This window comes from Pongo pygmaeus, chromosome 17, assembly GCF_028885625.2.
Source record: "Pongo pygmaeus isolate AG05252 chromosome 17, NHGRI_mPonPyg2-v2.0_pri, whole genome shotgun sequence".
In the NCBI taxonomy this organism is placed as follows: Eukaryota; Metazoa; Chordata; class Mammalia; order Primates; family Hominidae; genus Pongo; species Pongo pygmaeus.
In genome coordinates, this window is record NC_072390.2 from 95,073,347 (window position 1) to 95,089,899 (window position 16,553).

The 16,553-nt window shown below is 54.2% G+C and overlaps 1 protein-coding gene across 1 annotated transcript in view; it reads left to right on the forward strand.

The window, feature by feature from the left end:
• Positions 1-1,699: 1,699 nt before the first annotated feature.
• The window catches only part of KCNG2 (potassium voltage-gated channel modifier subfamily G member 2), a 105,845-nt gene continuing 90,991 nt past the window's right edge, over positions 1,700-16,553 (forward strand). The window contains exon 1 of the mRNA XM_054461366.2: positions 1,700-1,769. The gene's annotated coding sequence lies outside the window, so the exon portion shown is untranslated. The remainder of the gene's footprint in view (positions 1,770-16,553) is intronic.

The following is a 16,553-nucleotide window of genomic DNA, read 5'->3' on the forward strand; positions in this document are numbered from 1 at the left end:
AATTCAGGGTCCCATTTTCAAGACTCAGTTTGCAGATGTGTTCAGTGTTTCAGCATTCTGGAAACATTCCAGATTGTGACAGGTTTTGCAAGCACCTAAAATAATGATGATCATTGTTAGTTTGTTTGCCGTGAGCCAGACATGTCCTAGCGTTGTCTCATTTAATTAGTAAAACAGCAAAGTGCGTTCTGCTGTTATAGACAAGGAAACTGAGGCACCACGCGTTAGGACCTTGGTCCAGGGTACACAGACCTTCCCCACTCCAGGACCAACAGGGGCCATGCAGCACCACCCCCCCACCCCAGATTGGTGAACATTAGCCAATCTGTTCACCAAAAGAGCCAAAATCTTATTAAAAAGCCAAAAATCTTTAATAAGTTTTAAAAAAAACTTATTAAACAGACCACATTATTTGTTGTCTTTTTTTGTGTGATATTGGCAGGTTTACTAGTTCGGATGCCTGATTCATTGTATTTTGATTTCTGAAAGTCTCCACTGACATCCTCCCAAACAAAATGGGAAATGAATCAGCAGGGTGGGCGTGGAGTCGCAGCTGGCGTCCGGGCAGTGCTCGGGGGCCCGGGCTTGCCGGTGTGACCCCTTTTTTTTGGAAACATGAATTATACTGATGACTTGGATGGCCCAGCTCGACTGAGAAGTTGTCCAATGGCTTCAGATGAGAAGGAAGCTAATAAGCTGTGTAACAGAATTAAGATTCTGAAACATCTGACAAGGCTCATGAAAAAGTTTAACCTAATAAAAACTACTGAAAGAAAATGTACTAGGGACAAATTGTAATATACGATACCTAGACTTTTAAAGAATCAAGTAACTGAAAATCATGGGGGAAAAAAACCCAACAACTGCACAGACCTAGAGCTTTCACTAGCAAGCCAGGGCTGTCTGAAACGTGATGTGGTGCCTGGAAAGGCTGGTGAGCATTTTGGTTGGATCAGTAGAGGTATAGAGTCTGCAAAAGGGAGGTGATGGGCTGACTGCACTCTGCACGGTCACAGCCACCAGAGACTGGGTCAAGGTGCAGGGTCTGAAAGAGGCAGCCAGGGCTGAACCGGGCCAAGAAGAACAGACCGACGTCAGAGAATGCACAGCCTGAGAAACCCTTCAGACCCCCACGTCCAAACCACCAGCTGTGGGGCAACCCCTGCGTGCCAGCACAGACAGCGCGATCTGAGTTATCTTGTTTACTTTTCTAATGAGTCTATTTAACAGGGGCTTCTGGGATAAAGGGGTCCTGGCTGGTTCAGCCTCCTGCAGCTGCAAACGTCCACTGGATCCCCAGGGCAATGTCCCCAGGGGCAGATCTGCTCAGCCTCAAAGGCCTCTGCTAACCACCAGCTGCCCGCCAAAAAAAGCAGCCTCTGCCCTTTCGGGGGCAGCAGTGCAGGCACCTCCTGCTCTGAATCCGGTAGATGTTTCCATGGAGAAAAGCCTCCCTTCCAAGGCCTGGTGCTCTGGCTGGAGCTGGAGAGGAACATTTCCTTTTTGTGGATGCAAATGAGAAACATCCGCTCACTAGAGGCTCCGCTGCGGCTCCAGGATCCATCCCACAGAAGCGTCTGGAGTCCTCACAGCTGGCGTCTCCTGGAGATCCGCTCGACGAGAAGTGCCTTGGCTGTTGACTCAAAACCCACAGTCCTGTCCTTCCAGAGTCTTGGGCCGGGTTCCTCATCTCTTCCCCTGTACCCCAAAGTCTGCTTTAGAGTGGTCACAGCAGGCAGGAGGCAGCCTGTGCCTCTGGAATGACCACAGTGAGTGTTTGTGTGTGAGCGTGCATGCGTGTGTGTATGAGTGTGTCCATGTGTGCTTGGATGAATGTGGTTATGAGTGTATGCATGTGCGTATGAATGACTGGGGTTATGAGAGTGAGTGTGCACCTGTGTGTGATTATGAGTGTGGCAGTGAGTGTGTGAGTTGCACGGATTGCCCATGTGTGTGCACCTATGTGTGTGATTATGAGTGTGGCAGTGAGTGTGAGTTGCACGGATTGCCGATGTGAGTGTGCACCTGTGTGAGTGTGAGCGTGTGTGCCCCTGCTAGGGCGTGCTTTGATGGGTGCGGTGTGCAGAGTGGGGCCTGGGCCTCCTGCCCCCCAAGGGCAGCTGGGTGGGCTCCGTGCTCCCTCCAAGTGGACTTGGCCCCGGCTCCAAACCCAGCCGAGGGTCAGCTCGCTCCTGGGGACCCGCGGATGTCGCGAGGGGGCGCCGCGCCACTGAAGGCCGGGACGGGGGCGGTGCGCGGGGCGGTGCCGGAGTCCGGAATGCCGGCTCCAGAGACGCGGCGCTCCGCCCCGAGGAGGCCGCCGGCCGGGTAAGCGGAGCCCGGAGCTCGCGGAGTCTGGACTGCAGGTAAAGTTGAGCGCGCTGTGGGGCTGGGGGTGGGGGGTCCGCAGCGAAGGAGCCGGGGCCGCAGTGGGCGGTGGGGCGGGGGGCGCGGGCTCCTGTCCGATGGTTCCGCGCGCAGCTTCTCCGGGTGTGCGGTGCGCGCGGGCGCGGGAGGGTCGAAGGGGACCTTGGAATCCCCCTGTTAGGGCCAAGGGGGCGAGGGCGGCTCGGGGCGGGGCGGGGCTGGTGCCTCCCCCTCCTGCTCAGCGCCCAGAGTCCGGGAGTCGAGGGGGACGTCCGGCCGGAGGCGCTCGCCGGTCTGGCCGCGCCGCGCGCGTGGATGGAGGTCTCGGCCGCGCATCGCCCCGTCTGTTCGCGCTGGTCCTGCGGGAGCCCGGGTGAGCCGAAGGCGAGGAAGGGGCGCGGGTCTCGGGAAAACCCGACTCAACCGGCGCCCGCCCTGGTTCGGTTGGGGGCGCACCCGGCTCGCGCGGAGAGCGGGCGGGGAGTGGGCGAATGCTCGGCGCGCCGCGCCTTTCCCGGTCCCCCTTCTCCCGGGAGATGAACGCCCCACTCCCGCTCGGACACACGGCCGCACCCCCACTCTGCCTCCTCTGACCAGCCGGGGCGCGGCCCGAACTGGGGGAGAGAAGACCCAGCTCCCGCAGCCGCGAATTCTGCAAACTCGGAGCCCATGCGCCCCGTCCTCCCGCCTGGGGAGCTCCCAGCCTTGCCCGCCGAGCGCAGCCCGGGTCCGGACTGTGGTCACTGGGGACGAGGAGGGTCCCTCCTGCGGGGCTCCCGGGTTCGGACGGACGGAGGGGGCGTCCGGCAGGTGAACTGGGCCCGCTCCACGTCCCGAACGCTCTCCCAAACCTACGAGTCCCGGAGACCCTGGGGCGTCCTGCGATTTTGGAGTGACCGGTGGAGCCCCCGCCCGCGCGCCTGGCTCCCGGGGTCTCCCCACACAGCAGGGGCTGTGGGGACCCCTCTGTCACCTCCTCCAAAGGGGCTGGGAGCAATTCGACCTGCCTGGAGAATTCCAGGAAGTCCTTTCCCTGCGGGAGCCTCCTGGGTCCCCCCTTCTCTGGCTGCAGAGACCTCTGGCTTCCGCGTGTGCTCAAGGTGAGCGCAGGGCAGGTTGTAAATAATGGATTTTGACCCAGTTGGGAGATCTCGGAGTGATTAAGCGGAGAGGCTGTTCCACCCTCAGCCCTGCCCAGGCAGCTGAGTGACTCCGCGGGCCACATGCCACAGGGGCACGGACTCAGCCCTGAGTGGTTTTCGTTCTGCTGAGAGTCCAGGAGGCTTCCCGAGACCCCGAGCAGAACCGCGGAAGAGGGGACCCTCCTCCCCCACCCCGTGCTCTGGGATGGTGCAGGGTACACAGTTGGCCATTGAAGGTTCTTCCTTAGCAATTCCTAGTCAGAGGGATGGGATTGCCCGGCTTTCTTAGGGAATTTGGGGGGGCATTGTGGTGCATTCTGGGGATGAGGTCACCTTGGCTGCCACATTCTCGGGACTATCCACTGTTGCCACAAAGGGTTGCTGTGTCCGAATCTTCCCTGGGAAGAGGTGACAAAAACAACTTCCAGGTCTGTCCAAGGCCAGTGCCAGTTGTTAGATTCCACTTTGCAAAAGTGTGTTTTAAATCTTGAGATTTCGATAATTTAAGGGAAAACTGGTGTTTTTGTAGCATGAGAAGAAAAGGAGGGAAGTGAGTTCTCAGCTGCCACAGGCAGGAGGCTGCTCAGCTTTCCCTTTTCAGCGCCTGGCTGAGCCCTGCTTGTGCCAGGCGCACAGGAAGTATGTGGGGGGTGGGTGGCCGAGCTGTGATTCGGGGTTTCTGCCCAGCGTGCGGCTGGGGTTGCATGGCTATAGTCACAGGTGCAGGTGCCTCCACTCATGGGTCATGCTGGTAGGAACAGGCTGGTCAGAAACGATAGCGTGGTGGGTTTTGCCCTGGTGAAAAGCAGGTGCTTGGGTTCTGAATGTCTCGGGAGGATCTGCGCAGCTTTGTTGTTCTTTTGTCTGATGGTTGGGGGCTGCTTTTCCGGAAGAAGTGGGTCTCAGGCAGGCACCTGGAGGGCAGCACGAACGGAGGGCTGCTTGTCGTGGGAGGCGCGTCGCTCTGCAGCCCTGGCAGGCGTGGGGGCGGGAGTGAAGGGAGCAGATGGGGCTGTGCCGACAGGCATGAGCTCTGGGGGCCGGGAGGGGTGGCAGGGCCTGCAGGACGAGGACGCGCAGGGCATCCAGGGACGGCCACCTGTGTCTGAGTACTGCGCACCTGTCCACGGATGGGTAATTTTGTAATGAATGGGGACATCTTAGGGCTAACGCTTGGTCAGGGATGTTCTTCGTGGTAAGGAAAGGAGCCATGGGGCCCTTGCTGCCAGTGAGGTCGCTCAGACACAAACGGGTGCTGCCATCAGGTGGCCCAGCCTGTAGGCAGGAGCCCAACGAGGGCGGGCGTTGACTGAGGGTGTTTAAGACCCCCTTCCTCAGGTGAGGCTTGGGAGGCAGGATCTCAGCCCCCTAAACCGGCTGAATCAGAGCCTGCCTCTGACGAGACATGTAGCCGGCCTTCCCGTGTGGGAGGCACTCAGGGTCCTCGCTGGTGTCGGAGAAACAGCACTGGCTCCTTCACAGCCACAGCTTTCCGGCAGGAGCCTCAGCAGTTCCTTCCCCGGGCGGGCGGCGCTGAGCAGACGGGAGGTGGGCTGGTGCCTATGCTTGCAGTCGGCCTGGCGTGTCCCGCGGGCACCCGCAGGCTCCGCTCACCCGCAGGCTGGTTTGTAGGGACAGGTCTGCTTGGGGAACCACAGCGAGGAGCACCCAAAGCAAATGTCAAGTCAAAACAGGTCCCCGGCGGGGCCAAGAGTTCACCCAGACTCATGGAATTGCTAACAGAAATCCTATCAACAGCCAGTTCAGCCTTTTCATGTGATGGGAGACCATGCCAGGCAGCTGCCGACAGTCTGGCCACGAGGAGCTCCGTGCTGTTGAGGCACTGTGAACTATCAGACAGCCTCCCTCTGCAGACAGCCATGCGGATGTCCGGGGCGGCCGAGAGATGCTGGGCAGGGCTTTAACTGCTGGTCTCTGATCCCCGCCACGTCAGATGAGAGGGTTGAACTGGATGATGACGCCCCGACCTGTGTCAAAATCAGTAATACATTCCCTCAAAAAGAAACCATGCACTACTTTAGTTTGATTGTGAGTTTAAAAAAAGGCTAATTGAAATGTAATATAAAAACAGCACAGAAGACCTTTATGTTGCCTTTGTCAATTAAGGAAGCTGAGACTGTGTGAGAACCAGTACCTGTGAAGGCCTCAGGCCTCGCCAGCTCTGCATCCTCCTCCCCGAGGGGATCCTCGCGTCTCTTAGTCCAGCAGGTCCAGGTCCTCCATCCCTGCTGGGTTTCCTCAGCCGGGGCCTGTGGAGGGGCTACACCTGCCCCACACCGCCCACCCTTCACCCAGGCCCCGGGAAGGAGGGGACGCACACACTGGGCCCGGGAGCCCTCCAAGGCAATTCCCAGAGTTTAAAGGCCTTCTGGATATTTTTAACCTTCTCAGATAGTTAAGTGATGGAGTTTAAATCTTAGATTAGACGTGAGTAGTGAGCACATGAAATCAAAGGCTAGAATTATGGGGCCCAGTGTAGCTTCGGAAACGTTCAGGCTGGCAGCAGTTTTTACTAAATTCCAGCTCGAAGAGGCAAACGTATTCTTGCATAGGATTAGTGCAGTGGCAAAGGCTGTGTGGTCCTAGTTGTTCCTGGCTGAGCTCCTGGGTGCGGCGCACAGAGGGGCTCCTGTGCCCCCAGCAGGGTGCTCTCACCCGTGTCTCCGCCCTTGCGTGGAGGGATTCATTGCCCGCATTTCTCATCACACTCATCACCTGGTTGATGGGAAGCCACTTAGCCAGGGACTCGGGGGACCCCTTCGCCAGGGGTTCCAGGTGGTGGGTCAGGGTGGGCCTGGAATTGATTCTTAGCACATATCCTACATGACGTTCATCTCTGAGAAGTTTTGGAAATGGTGATTTGTGGATGTGATTTGCATTTTCGTAGTGAGATGGAATAGACAGAAAATATGAGCATTTCATACACTGTGCAGTTAGTTTTGTGTGTTCCTGGTCACAGCATAAAATGTTTTTCTCACTGTGGGTTTTAAAATCATGGAAAGAGCTCCCCAAACTACAGACAGCTAAAGGGATCCTTTCACCTTTTCTCTGCGGTTTAGAAATGTTCAAAAAGCACTTAGAAGACCAGGTGGACACGGCTCATGGAGGGGCGTCTGGGGACCCTGGAGCAGTGAAGGTCGGCTCTCCCAGCCGTGCCGCTCCGGTCCGGACAGCCTGGCCTTGACACCTGTCCCAGCCGTGCCACTCCGGTCCGGAGAGCCTGGCCTCAACACCTGTCCCAGCCCGGCCCCTGCAGCATCGGCACTAGTGGGGTAGGCCCGGCTGTAACTTCTTCACCCACAGCTAAGCAGACACTTGGCTGGCTCCCCTGCCTTCCTTCTCCAGCTCAAGTTCACACCCCAAGGACACCCTTCCTGGCACTGACACCTGTGTGCACCCCTGAGCCACCCCCAACCTGGCAGATAACAGATTCTGAGTGTACAGCGGCTCTAGCATGCATCTGTTACAGCTGGGAGGAGAGTTCCTGGCTTTTTTTTTTTTTCCTGTTCTTTTGGAGGGGATGTCTTTGTGTGCAGATTAACAGGAAAAAATTCTATGACAAGTTTTATATCGGTACATTTTATTTAACATCATAGCAATTGATGCAGTGGACTGAAAATGCTTTGGTGAAATAAAATGCCTTAAAAGTTTACGCTTGGCTGGGTGTGGTGGCTCATGCTTGTAATCCCAGCACTTTGGGAGGCTGAGGTGGGCAGATCACCTGAGGTCAGGAGTTTGAGACCAGCCTGGTCAACATGGTGAAACCTCATTTCTAATAAAACACAAAAATTAGCCGGGCGTGGTGGCAGGCACCTGTAATTCCAGCTACTCAGGAGGCTGAGGCAGGAGAATCACTTGAACCTGGAAGGCAGAGCTTGCAGTGAGCCGAGATCGTGCCACTGCACTCCAGCCTGGACGACAGAGCAAGACTCCGTCTCAAAAAAAAAATAGTTAACACTCATGAGGTTGCCTGATCACCTCTGTAGTCACAGTGCAGGGCCAGCCCCCTCACCTCCAGGCCTCCAGCTCTTTCACCTCTGCAGTCACAGGGCAGGGCCAGGCCCCTCACCTCCAGGCCTCCAGTTCTTCTTCCTGGAGGTTCACAGCCACTTCAAGATGACAGTTTCTGACTGTGAACAAATTTCCTTGATTTAATTTTCCCTTGTTTTCTGCCAAAAGAAAAGACATCTTCTAGAAGAGGGAAGATAGGAAATATGTATCATTGGCTTCTTTAATACTTGCCAAATTAGAAACGGAAACATTCTAGGGTGAAGAAAACAGTGGTTAGGCGTGGGTGCGCAGTGCTGGGGACCGACAAGGGGGCCTGTGATTCTGGGGGCTCCAGTCGTGTTTCTTCCCTGAGAACCTGCAGGGCCAGCTGTGATTCTCACCACTTGTGGTCCGAAGCTTCTGCTGGGCTGACGGAGGAGGCGATCTCTCCCATCCCACCCCAGCAGGGAGCCTGACCTCCTGTCCAGGAGCCCGCCCTCCTGTCCAGGAGCCCGCCCTCCTGTCCAGGAGCCCTCACAGCTCAGCCAGGGCCCTCCCGCGTCTCCCGACCACAGGCCCCAGTCCCGGCCAAGGTTCCAGGATGCCAGCAGGTGCCTAAGACTGGGCTGCCTCCAAGTTTCTCCTCACTGTGATGGCCCCGGGGCCATGCTGAGGCTTCCGTGTTGGTTTCTCCGGGGTTGGTGCCGGTGGATCAGAATCTTAGGCCTGGCCTGGCCACGTCACTCCTATCTCACCTTCAGGGAGCTCCAGCATGCAGCAGGCCCGTCCTTTGCTGGTGGCAGATTATTCCTCAACATGGGGATCTTGTTCCTTTTAAAAGTGCTGCATGGCACTGAATGCCTCCAGACCTGGCAGCACGATCATGGGGTGGCCAGAGCACCTGCCGCCTCAGGGTCTATGCCGTTCTCTGCACCGAGGCCCCATGGAAAGGCACTGCTCAACCCCATCCTAAATCTGGCTACCTTCACTGCAGGCCTATGTGACTTGTTTCCCAAAGGCCACAAGAAAAGGGCATTTGAGAGCGTGTTCTTCTTGCCCAGTCCGGAAGGCACCAGCCACAGCCGCTGGACCCTGGCCCTGCTGGACTCTGCCCGCCAGCACCCACTGATCACTGCATGGGGTATGCACACAGTGTGCTGAGCTCCTGCCGGCCAGTGCTGCACCAGGCTCCAGAGGGGACTCAGCACCCAGGCCACACACCTGGGACTCCTGGCTGGAGTCAGTGCTGCGTCAGAGGCCCAGGTCCTTCCCCTGACAGGCTGTGGCTGTGGGGGGACCTCCCATGGGTGCTCAGGTGCACCCGTGGCCGGTCCTGAGCCAAGGTGCAGAAACACACCCCAGCCCCAGAGCTGCTGACGCACCACTGCTTCCTGGAGTCTGTGCTTCAGTCAAGTCTGGGCTGATGCTCTTTGATGTGAACCGCGATTGTCGGCCTCTGAAGAAATCATTTCACACCAAAGGGAATGTGGCATCAAAAAGAAGCCAACAGTGAGCCCCACGGGAACAAGCGGAGGGCCTCTTCAGGCTTCCAGGTACAACAAATGCAATTTAAAATGCCTTTTATTGCTTTTTCTCACATTCTAAAAGCAGCACACTTTTATCACAGAAGACTTGGAAATGAAAATTAAAAAGAAGTATAAATTACTTTTAAAAAATCTTGCGTAAGATTGCAACTGTCCAGAGGTAATAGCTGCTAATACATTAGGATAGTTTCAATGTGTATTTACAGAATGACCACACACATGCACACACACACACGGGTAAAGGCTCTCATACATGTTTGGGGTTATTTCATATCGTGTTATATTGAAAGCATCCTTTTGTTTGGATTTATCAAACTCTGTTTCTGTGTCCTCCTGTTATTGGCCATGTAGGTTGTTTCCAGTTTGTTGATGTTCCAAATACCACTGTCATGGACATATTTGTAGATACATCTTTGAAGAAACTTTGCATATCGTCAAAAGTTAGAAACACTAAGGTCTTACACATTATGCCAGCTCGTTTCTCGGGAAAGCTGTGCCAGATGCATCCTTCACATTCTCCGCCTCACCGCACTGCGTTTCAGCGCTTTAACCTCTTCTCAATTTTCCAAATACGTGGCTTTTTGTTGTAAAAGTGATATATGGTCATTAGGAAACACACGCGTGGCAGGAGGGGTAAGAGGAGGGCCTGCCGCACACTTGGGATGAGGCCGGCACCTGCGGAGCTTCCTCCAGACTTGGGCCCCACTGGCTGCACCCACACGAAGGTGCACTGGCTACAGGTCGAGTTTCTAGAAAACGCAGTGGTTGATGATGTCTGGCTAAGGCTGAATGTTTTTCTCCATTGCCTTTTTTTTTCTTCTATCGTCTGTTTCTCAGTGATGATCTTAGTGGCTTCCTGTCTCCCGTTTGTCACATTTCTGGCCTTCGGGTCTTCACTGTGGTCCTGATGGCCATGTGCCCCCTGGCGCCCTGCAGGGCTGCAGCCTCTTCACCTGATGGCCTCATCCACCATGTGTGGTTGCAGGGCCAGAGGAAGTTAAATTAGCAGATGTTTCTCAGTTGAGTGTGAGATGGATTCTGTGCTAAGTTAGAGCTAGAAAAATGTCTCCACCTGCTAAAATCTAGAGTCTAGTTGTGGGGGAGGAGGAAATATAGACAGACACAGGCCCACATGCACACACACACACACGTGTGCACACACACGCGCCTAGGGGACTGGGCAGGGCCAAGAAAACGAAAATGACGAGAGACTGGAGTGAAGGCCCCAGGGAGTGACAGGTGGATTGATCCAGCCAGGCCCGAGCTTGCATCTGTTCACACAGAGCTTTGGGACGTTAGGGTGACAGAGGAAAGAGGCGGCCGGGATAGCCCACACAGGTGGTGGGAGCCTGTCTCTAGGACGAGTTTCTGCCTGGGGTCTTCCTCTCCCTGCCAGGGCGCAGGACAGCAGGTCTCAATCTCACCCAGTGGGACTCAGTGGTCCCTCATTCAAAGGGGCTGAGAGCCAGGCATCCAGCCCACGAAGCTCACATGGAAACCACTGTGTGGTCTCAGGCAAGGCCGCGGTGCTGGGGGTTGGGGCGTGGGGCCATCAGCAAGCCCCCGGAGCGTTCGTGATCTCAGGCAAGGCCGCGGTGCTGGGGTTTGGGGCGTGGGGCCATCAGCAAGCCCCCGGAGCGTTCGTGGTCTCAGGCAAGGCCACTGTGTCGGGGGTTGGGGCGTGGGGCCATCAGCAAGCCCCGTGAGTGTTTCTAGTGGATGGTCTCATGGGTGTTTCTTGAACTGTGCTCTGCATGGCCTGCGACGTGGTCTCACTGGTTGCTGGGGGCCCCTGAGTTATGGAAATTATTCTAGGATCCTTCAAATGCTTCACTTAACTCCAGCCAGGCCTTGAGAAGAAAGCATTTTAGAATCAGAGGTTGTCTTTTATCTCTCAAATGATGGTTTTTAGAAAAATATTGGTAAAATTAATACTTGCTAGGAGGAAGCATCAGAACATGGATTCTCTAACTCTTCCTTAGGGTGTTTTGATTTACTGATGAATTGGCCTCTTTCTCTCCTTTTTAATGCATGAAGCTTTCCTTTTTAGACCGTAATGGTGACTCTTTCTCAAATAAAACCAGAACTAAGGGCTTCAAAACCACTCCAGGCAAAATTAATAAAGAAGAAAATAACATTCTTTCCTTTTCATTTCAAGGGCAGTTTTCAAAAATCTGCATTGACCTAAGGCTAGAAAGAGAAAATGCATACATGGAATTTTCTTTCCACCCTTACTCATGGATCTAGGGTCTGTGTGGGGTCTCAGATTTCCACCAGGGGCAAACTTCCTCATCTTTCTTCATGTTTAAATGTTAGAAATAGCCTGAAGCCTTGGGCTGCAGAGAGCTCAGGGGCGCCTTTGAGCTGGACAGACCTCTGTGGAGGAGAAAGCTGACCCCGAGAGGGTTTGGTCTGGCCAGCGAGGGCCAGCACCCACCTCAGCCTGCCTGCATCTGTCTGCACCTCAGGGTCACACTATGCAGATGGACTGAGGGTTCCGAGTGGGTGGGTCAGGGATACCGGGAGCTCGTCGCGTAGTCTGATGTTTTTGCATGAAAGTGAGGTCCTCTGAGGGAGATGCACCGTCTGAGCCTGTTCGTGTTGGGGTGCCGCGAGCAAACCTCACGACTTCCTCACGTTGCCGACGCTCCCTGCATCTGCCCCAGGACATGGACGATGAGCCTTTCTGCTCCACCGTAAACGCCCAAGCACCCAGCGCCCTCACAAGAGAAGCAAGCGCTCAGTGACCCCCTCAACGGCGCGGACTGCTCTGACACGTCACCCCGCCGGGATTTTTAGAACGCCTCTGCGCTCGTGCGTTCACTCCACTTTACAGATGAGAAACTGGCATGACTCCCATGGACGTGGCCCAGGCTCACTGATTCTCTCTTCTTAATGCTCTCACGCCTGGGCCAACCCTTCCTCCCTCCCGCCGCAGCACACACTGAAGAAGCAAGTCCAGCTGTGAAGCCCCCACCTCAGCCTCGGCCCCAGAGTCCGCGCTCTGAGAAGTTGCTCCGGCCTCACCGATGGGCACTCCACGTTATGGGCCGAGTCCGCGCCTGAGGAGCTGCCGGGGCCGCGCTGACCATACTCCACGTTATGGGCCCAGAGTCCGCGCTCTCAGGAGCTGCCGGGGCCGCGCTGAACACACTCCACGTTATGGGCCCAGAGTCTGCGCCTGAGGAGCTGCCAGGGCCGCGCTGAACACACTCCACGTTATGGGCCCAGAGTCCGCGCCTGAGGAGCTGCCGGGGCCGCGCCGAACACACTCCACGTTATAGGCCCAGAGTCCGCGCTCTCAGGAGCTGCCGGGGCCGCGCCGAACACACTCCACGTTATGGGCGCAGAGTCCGCGCCTGAGGAGCTGCCGGGGCCGCGCCGAACACACTCCACGTTATGGGCGCAGAGTCCGGGCTCTGAGGAGCTGCCGGGGCCGCGCTGACCACACTCCACGTTATAGGCCCGGAGTCCGCGCTCTGAGGAGCTGCCGGGGCCGCGCCGAATACACTGCACGTTATAGGCCCGGAGTCCGCGCTCTGAGGAGCTGCCGGGGCCGCGCTGACCACACACCACGTTATGGGCCCAGAGTCCGCGCCTGAGGAGCTGCCGGGGCCGCGCTGAACACACTCCACGTTATGGGCCCAGAGTCCGCGCTCTCAGGAGCTGCCGGGGCCGCGCTGACCACACTCCACGTTATGGGCGCAGAGTCCGCGCTCTGAGGAGCTGCCGGGGCCGCGACGAACACACTCCACGTTATGGGCGCAGAGTCCGCGCCTGAGGAGCTGCCGGGGCCGCGCCGAACACACTCCACGTTATGGGCGCAGAGTCCGCGCCTGAGGAGCTGCCGGGGCCGCGACGAACACACTCCACGTTATGGGCGCAGAGTCCGCGCCTGAGGAGCTGCCGGGGCCGCGACGAACACACTCCACGTTATGGGCGCAGAGTCCGCGCCTGAGGAGCTGCCGGGGCCGCGCTGACCACACTCCACGTTATGGGCCCAGAGTCCGCGCCTGAGGAGCTGCCGGGGCCGCGCTGACCACACTCCACGTTATGGGCCCAGAGTCCGTGCTCTGAGGAGCTGCCGGGGCCGCGCTGACCACACTCCACGTTATGGGCCCAGAGTCCGCGCCTGAGGAGCTGCCGGGGCCGCGCTGACCACACTCCACGTTATGGGCCCAGAGTCCGCGCCTGAGGAGCTGCCGGGGCCGCGCTGAACACACTCCACGTTACGGGCGCCCAGCGCACCTGTCGCTTATGCAGCTTTCGGTTCTAAACCTCGCTCCCAGGAAGGCGATATTCACGCCCACTCAAGACATACTTTTCAGATGGTGCAGCCCAGGCGTCCTACTGCACACTAGGAGCTGTGGTCACCTCATCCAGAAAAAACAAGAATGTGGCCAAATGCCCGCGGCTGTCCTCTGCGTCTCCTTCATTGTTGCCGGTTTTAAAGCTTCTCCTCCCACTGTCGTGACGCTCCAACTTTCCGGGGCTCATGGGGTTGTGGGGCTGGTGGGCGGTGTCCTGTGCTCATTGGCATTTGGCTGTGGGTTCTGGTCTCAGCGCAGTCCACAGGGCCAGCCTCGCGGAACCGCCTGCCCATCACGCTCAGCCTGGGTGGAAGGGCCGGTAAGGATGAAACCCCGAGGGAGCATCCCTCAGAACCTGTGTCAGCACCCAGCTGGGCTTCTCATGTGCAAAGGCAAAATCTGATTTAAAAGCCGGGGAAGATAGAGGCGGGGGACTTGGTAATAGTCTAAAGGAAAAAAATGAGGTGAAAGGGACAAAAAGAGAAACTTGAAAAGGAAGCCTTGGAAAAGAGAGAAGAGAGGGTGGACAAAGAGGACCAAGATGAGACTGGAGAATTTCTGATCAGTGGGGAGGGGGGAAGCACCACGCCTAGTCCCGGACGGGGTTTGCTGGGGGCTGCCCAGCACAGCTCTACAGGGCAGGCAAACCCAGCTTTGGTCCCATCTCATGTCAAATACTGATGCCGAGTGCTGGTGAGTAAAGGCAGGAAACGTAGAAATCAAAAATTAAAAAACAAAGTAGCCAGATGCAGTGGCTCATGCCTAGAATCCCAGCACTGTGGGAGGCTAAGGTGGAAAGATCACCTCAGAAGTTTGAGACCAGCTTGGGGAACATAGCAAGACCCTGTCTCTAAAAAAAAGAATTAGCCAGGTGTGCTGGCACAGGCCTGTAGTTGCAGCTACTTGGGATGCTGAGGTGGGAGCATCACTTGAGCTCAGGAGTTTGAAGCTGCAGTGAGCTATGATCACACCGTCACACTCCAGCCTGGGTGACAGAGTGAGACGCTGTATAAAAAGACAAAACAAACCAAAAAACGTAGAAAAAACTAGAAGTAAATATATGCACAGTCTCTGGATGATGAGGACTGTCCAACCTTAGAAGCATGAGTCAGGCTCTTCTCAAAAACAAAAACAAATCAGAACTTAGAGTCAAACAATACTCAAAACTCAGCGTGTTGTTGTATACTAGCAATGAAAAACGTGGAAAGGAAATTAGGAAGACAATTTACTATAGCATCAAAAACAGTAAAACCCCTAGCAAGAAATGTAACCAATGAGGTGTAAGACTTGTATGCTGAGAACTACAGAACATTGCTGAAAGAAATTACAGACCTAAAGAAATGGAAAGACATCCCATGTTCATGGATAAGAAGACAACATTGTTAAGGTGGCAATACTCCCAAACTGATCTATAGATTCAATACAATTCCTATCAAAATCGTAGATGACTTTTTGCAGAAATGGACAAGCTGATCCTAAAATTCATATGGAATTACCAGGGACCAAAGTAAGTGAAAAAATCTTAAAAAAGAAGAAAGTTGGAGTTCTCATACTATTTATTAAAACTGACTACAAAGCTACAGTAAGCAAAATAGTGTGGTATTGGCATAAGGAGAGACATATTGATCAATGGAATACAATTGCGATTCTAGAAATAAACCTATACATCCATGGTCAGCTGACTTTTGATGAGAGTGCCAGGACCATGCAATGGAGAAAGAATAGTCTCTTCAGCAGATGGTGCTGGGACAACTGGATTCCACATACAAGAGAATAAATATCCAAAATGTCCATGATACAATTAAAAAAAAGTCACTCATCAAGAACCAAGAAAACCAAAACATAAATGAAAAAAGACAATTAATAGACACCAACATCAAGCTGAATCAGATGTTGGTTTATATGACTACTATTTTAAAGTAGGCTTCGCCAAACAACGATGGGTTTAAAATGCTTCACCAATCAATTATGTATTTTCCTGAAACAAATGAAGGAATAGAAAATCTTAGCAAAGAAATGAAAGATATAAGAAAGAAAAAAATGAAATCACGTAACTGAAACATATAACAACAGTTTTTTAAACTCTGACTGCATGGGGTGAACAGTAAAGGGGAGATCACGCTGGATGGAATTAGTGAACCTGACCCACAGAAATTACCCAACATCAACAGAAGAGAGAAGAAAGACTGGAAAGCATGGGCAGAGAGTCGCAGGGAGTTGTGTGACGATAACAAAAGTATTAATACTTGTATCATCAGGCCCCAGAAAGAGGAGAAAGAGTGGGGCTGAAAAAGTATTTGAAGAAAGAATGCCCCCAAAACCTCCCAGATTTGGCAAAAGACATAGATCTACAGATTCGGGAAGCAGAAAGACAACAGGAAAATCTCCAGATAGTTGGAAATTAAATAACATGCCTTAAAATTATCTATGGGTCAAAGAGGAAGTCTCAAAGGGAAATTTGAAATACATAGAACTGAATGAAAGTGAAAATACAACAGAGCAGCATATGTGAGATACAGTCAGAACAGTTATTGGGGGAGGTTTATAACATCCAGTGCTTAGATTAGAAGAGACGAAAGATCTCAAAGTAATATTAATAATATGTTACAAAATTGAATTAATTCTTAAAAAGTCCTGAAAAACCTCCAGACCTGCTGATTTTACTGGAAAATTCTACCAAATACTTAAAGAAGAATTCATTCTACCAAACATTCAAAGAAGAGAAGGGAACCCTTCCTCACTCAATGTGAGGTTTAATGAGGTCAGCCATACCTGGCGACCACATTAAACAAAGACATTATGAAAAAGGAAAACTAGAACACTATAAGCCGGGCCCGGTGGCTCACGCCTGTAATCCCATCACTTTGGGAGGCCAAGACAGGCAGATCACTTGAGGCCCAGAGTTCAAGACCAAGCTGGCCAACATGGCAAAACCTCATCTTTACTAAAAATACAAAAATTAGCCAGGCGTGGTGGTGCGCACCTGTACTCCCAGCTACTCAAGAGGCTGAGGCACGAGAATCACTTGAACCCAGGAGGCAGAGGTTGCACTGAGCTGAGATTGCACCACTGTAGTCCAGTCTGGGTGACAGAGCGAGACTCTGTCTCAAAAATAAGTAAATAGGCCAGACACGGTGGCTCATGCCTGTAATTCCAGCACTTTGGGAGGCCAAGGAGGG